Source organism: Scardinius erythrophthalmus, assembly GCF_964197995.2.
Source record: "Scardinius erythrophthalmus genome assembly, chromosome: 3".
Classification (NCBI taxonomy): domain Eukaryota; kingdom Metazoa; phylum Chordata; class Actinopteri; order Cypriniformes; family Leuciscidae; genus Scardinius; species Scardinius erythrophthalmus.
This window is the reverse complement of record NC_138223.1, coordinates 57,511,831-57,517,104: the sequence shown is the minus strand read 5'-3', so window position 1 is coordinate 57,517,104 and position 5,274 is coordinate 57,511,831. Positions and strand designations below refer to the sequence as shown.

The 5,274-nt window shown below is 37.6% G+C and overlaps 1 protein-coding gene across 3 annotated transcripts in view; it reads right to left on the bottom strand.

Moving 5' to 3' along the window:
- LOC308687457 (adhesion G protein-coupled receptor L1) overlaps positions 1–4,644 on the bottom strand; it is a 69,172-nt gene extending 64,528 nt beyond the window's left edge. For all 3 annotated transcript variants that reach the window (XM_081360019.1, XM_081360020.1, XM_081360021.1), the window contains exon 1: positions 4,168–4,644. The gene's annotated coding sequence lies outside the window, so the exon portion shown is untranslated. The remainder of the gene's footprint in view (positions 1–4,167) is intronic.
- Positions 4,645–5,274: the final 630 nt, after the last annotated feature.

The window sequence follows — 5,274 nt, the reverse complement described above, 5'->3', positions numbered from 1 at the left end:
ATTCACACTGCGTTCTGCTACTGAAGATGACAAACAGCGTTACAGACAGTTGTGGTAAGATGATATATTTATATATTCTGTCTTTTTTTATATTTCCAGCATTGGCAGGATACTCATTAACATAAAAACATGCAAATATATAATTAATGTTTTCAAAAATAATTAAATATTATTTGTGTATTCTTATATATTATATTTATGTCTGCCATCATGCATTTTTTTGTATTGTATCACATTGTATACACCATTTCGGACACACTTGACTGAATATGTTTCTCATAATTGTAAACTCTTTTGATCTAAAGGCTTTCGCTGAAACTCTTGAACAGCAGATCTGCAGAAAAACATTAACCGTGTTATTCTAACGTTTTCGTCAAACACTGATTGGTGACAGTCGTAATGAGTTTCCCATCTCACTCTTCACTGATTTAAATTCGGTTGCATAATGCAGGAATAAATGACCGTCTAGACGAGTCAGAGTTACATTAAAGACACTAGGCAGACAGTCTTAGAAGACAGACTGAGAGATCAAACACACACATTTAAGCCAATAGTGCAACACCACACCACAAAATGCAAATGTGTGAGTCGCGAGTCGCACGCGTATATCTGTATATCTTTTATCTTTTTTATCTTTTTTTATATCTTTTATGCCAAAAATCATGAGGATATTAAGTGAAGATCATGTTCCATGAAGATATTAGGTACATTTCCTATAATAAATATATCAAAAAATATTTTTGTGAGTGAATGCTGCACAATCGCCAATATAAATGCACAACTTTAAATGCCATTTTCTCAATATTTAATTTTTTTGCACCCTCAGATTCCAGATTATCAATAGTTGTATCTCAGCCAAATATAAGCATATCCTAACAAACCATACATCAATGGAAAGCTTATTTATTCAGCTTTCATATGATGCATAAATAAAAATTTCAAAACATGTACCCTTATGACTGGTTATGTGGTCCAGGGTCACCAGTACTGACTGTTCTCAAACAGGTTTCCCCAAAGGCTGATGTTTAGAAAGCGTTTAGGTAAATCAGCTTAGAAATGACCTCTGCATGATACACTGGGAAAAGAAGCATTTTCACCAACAAGAACAACAAAACCGCTGAAAAAGCAAAACGAGAAGGATACATAAATAACACCTATTTATTTAGCGCTATAAATATGACCACAAACACTGGAGGATAAACGAAGCTCAGGGGTCAATGTTAATGTATTTATCTATTTATGAGTTAGTTTTTACACAGTGTTTCTTTATCTCGTGCAGAATCCACAGATTTACCGCGTTTCACAATTTTTCTTTTACCAATAAACAAGAGAAGTGACATATGAGATAATTTTCTGCTCTTCATCCGCTTGCTTTGACTAGTAGCCAGTGTTTTTGCATGTGTTTGTGTTTCGAGTCTTTGCTCGCTCAACCATCCGTGGATCTTCACAAGATCATTATGTGTGTCTTTATAAACACACTCTCTCTTCTCTATATATCAGTCTATTAAACACAAACACGTTTACTTACACAACCAAGGACAAATGAGGACTAAAACCAACCTTAAACGTCTCATTTTGTAGCATTAGCATAATATTTTCGCTCCCTGATGTCCCAGTTTCATCAGATTTAGCTCACTTCTGTAGACACATTTATCCTCAAAAATTAGGCAAGTAACCCCGAACACACACACTTATACAGTCAAACTAAAATGTATTCAGACACCTTCAACATTTCTCACATTCTCAGTTTATTCGCTATATATTTTAGAAAATGTTGAATATCTGTCAGCTGTTAAATGTAACTAGACAATTAGATAATACCAGTTTAGCTCAACCAATCACCAAGCAATGCTTCATTTTGTTCAGTCTGTGTGTAAAAAGAGCATTAGCAATTAAAGAAAACACACTTCAGCAGAACATGATCAGCTCAAAGTGTCCGAGTCATTTTTGGTCCCACATGTTTATAAATTTGACTGGTAGTCACTGTATGTAGAATTTTTGGGTATAATATGTCTGTTACGATATTATGTGACACCAAGCTGTGCGACTTTGGGTGTTTCTAGTTTCTTTTGTATTGTTTCTGCCGCTGTCTGTTTGTTTTACTTTCGCTCTCGCAGGCGATGTGCCGATCGGTCGCCTGATTGGCTGACAACCATCGGAGAGGAGGGTCCTGGCGTGCTGACGTCTGCAAGTGAGATCCAGTCTATGGTTACCGGAAACCCGGGAACTATAAAAGGAGTCATGGACGCACTAGACGGCGGCGGCCTTTTTGTTTGTTGAACTTGACTTTGTGTGCTTAGTATATTTTCTTCTGTTAAGCTTGATTTTGGTTTTTGCTTGTTTTCAACTTTTGAGAATTTATCAAGCTTTGTTAATGTGTTCGATGTGAGATCTCGTTGTGTTGCCGTCCTATTCCTTTTATCTAAATGTTTGAGAGCGGTAACGCTGTGTTTTGGGAATGATAGAGGAAAAGGGACAGGTAAGAGATGTCACGTGACGTACATCGCACTTAGGTTTATTTTCTGTTTAGATACACTAGTAAGAGGGCAAGTGCCATTCGTTGTATTTTTATTTGATAGTTAGGGTAGGGAAGTATACGACGTCTAGGACGTCGAAGACTTTTCCTTTCTACATTTTCCTTTCGTGTTAGTTAGGTTAGTTTCAAACGACGTAGAAAGATTATTTTGTTTTATTCTTTTCTTTGAGTTGGCACTGTCCAGTTAATCCCTTTTTCTCCTTCCAGGTCTGGGATAATATAATTTGCTGGTTTGTTTGGTTTATTTCTTTTTTGTAAACAACTTTAATTGTTTTTTTTTTTAACTATCTATATATATATGTTTATATATAGATATATTCTTTGACTAGTCGCACATAATAAATGTGTTCAAATGTTCTGCTGCTTCCTTGTATCACTCACTTCCCAGTGTTTTCATAGTAAAGGTTGTTGACGGGTGACATAATGTTTCCCTTCTACCTTCCTAGACTTTTAAAATCATGAAGGGTCGTAACAATGTCACAGTTTACTTTATTTTGATATCCCCACTTACAATGAACTATAGTGTCCTGCACACACTAGAGTAAAAAAAAGAAAAGAAAAAAAAAAGATATTTTTTAAGTGGCCATACAGTACCATAGACCTTATATGACTAACGCAAACCCTGAAAGAAAACATTTTACATTTCTAGAATACAACTACATATTTATGAAACAATATTTACCGTATTTTTTAACCATTTTCCCAATTGAAGAGGGGGAGTTTTTTCAGATTTAGCTCACTTATAGCAATCATATTTCGCCCCTAAATCAGGCAAACACACAGCTCTGCTCAAATGCATTGCTCAGATGCAGCGTGTGTGTGTGTGTGTGTGTGTGTGTGTGTGTGAGATGGAGGAGATGTTGGGTGGGGAGAGATGGAGGTCTGTCAGAATGCACCAGCAGACACTGGCGCCAGCACATTTACACACCACTCACGATCCGCAGCGTTCAGCGTGCCTTTGGCCTGTAACTCAATTTACATCCAATGAAAAATTACCACAACGTGTGTGTGCGTGCGTGTGTGTGTATGATATATAGGTCTGTGCATGGAGAATGTGTGCTTATGTGTGTGCATATAGTGATATGTGTATGCAATGATGTGTTTTTTTATATGTGTGTGTGTGTATACTATACTTTAGGGATGGGTTTGTCCTCAGATGTTAAATATAAATGTAATTTTGTTAATAAAATTTGTATGGGGGGGGGGGGAATTCAGTTTCTAGTTGTATGTTATATGTATGTGAGTCATACATGAAATTATATGTGTGTGTGTGTGTGTGTGTGTGTGTGTGTGTGTGTGTGTGTGTGTGTGTGTGTGTGTGCACGCATACAAATACTAAAATGCAAAAGAAAAAAACACTAGAATGATATATGAAGTGATGTGGAATATATAGGCTATGAACACACACACACACACACACACACACACACACACATTCTAAAATGTAATAGAAAAACTCTAGAATTATGATATATCCTCATTAACATAAATGTGAATGAAGTGACGTGAGATGTGAAATATAGACAGTGATGTGTGTATGGAAATGTGTGTGTTTGGGATTTAACTGAACACACACACTGACAGTCCGTTCGTTCGTTCGTTCGTTCGTTCATTCATTCATTCATTCGTACCTTCTGGTGTTCCGTATCCACCCTACATCCTCTCCTCTCTCCTCTCCTCCCCGATTCACTCGCTTCTCCTCTTCTCCTCCCGTGTCGCCAGAATGCATCAAGATTAAAATTTAATCAGCTGCCATCTTCCAGACGATAATGGACCAAAAACATGATATTTAAAATCCACCTTACAGAGAGTCTTCAGTCATAAACACGCAGGAGGAATAATACACACGGGGAATGATATAATCCAATATGAATACAGACAGTCTCCTGACGCTGTCGATAAGACAAATTACCATATAGAATCAAAAGCATCCATGAGTGAAGATGAGAAACGTTTTGGTTTGTTACTCATTATGAGCACCTCAGAAATTCTTCGATTCGACGTCGAAACGCTCTAATCGCGCGTATTTCGAGGCATGTCGCTTTTACGCGATGAACTGTTGATCGTCAAGGGTATTGCAATGAGACGATGAGCTGAGGGTGATCCTCTTCTGGTGGACAGGTGATTTTCATCAAGTTTAAATTAAAAACTTAATATTAAAAACAATATTAACGATGAGGAATCGAGCTGAGGTAAAAAAATATATATTGTAGGTATACGTCGTAAAATCCCGTCTAGCGCCGCTCCCCGTCCACGACCTAACAGAAGATGATCCTTGTCTGGTAGACAGGCGATTTTCATCGAAAAACAAAAATAATCATAATAATAAAAAGGAGAAATTGAGTTCAGGCAGAAATAAACGCGTCGTTTGCTGCGGACGCAAATTCCCGCCTGGCGCCGCTCCCCGTCCACGCGGATTTAAAAAACGGTTTAAATCCGCAATAAATAACACCGATAATCAACAACATCCGCGACATTTAGCGCAGAAACCAATCGTGTCGATCCGTGACTAAAACCACGGCCTGCGCGGAACGATGGCTGAATCTAAATCACGAAAACACGACGACTAAAAACACTGTTTGGCTAATATGAATAAAAAGGCTGCGTTCACATCTACATTCACCGTGTTAAAAAAACGTCTTCATCAAAACAGGATGCTCAGTGTAATATAAAAGAGCCTGTGATCGCGTCCAGATGTTGTGCTCGTAGTAAAGGACAGCAGTGAAGATCCCAGATAT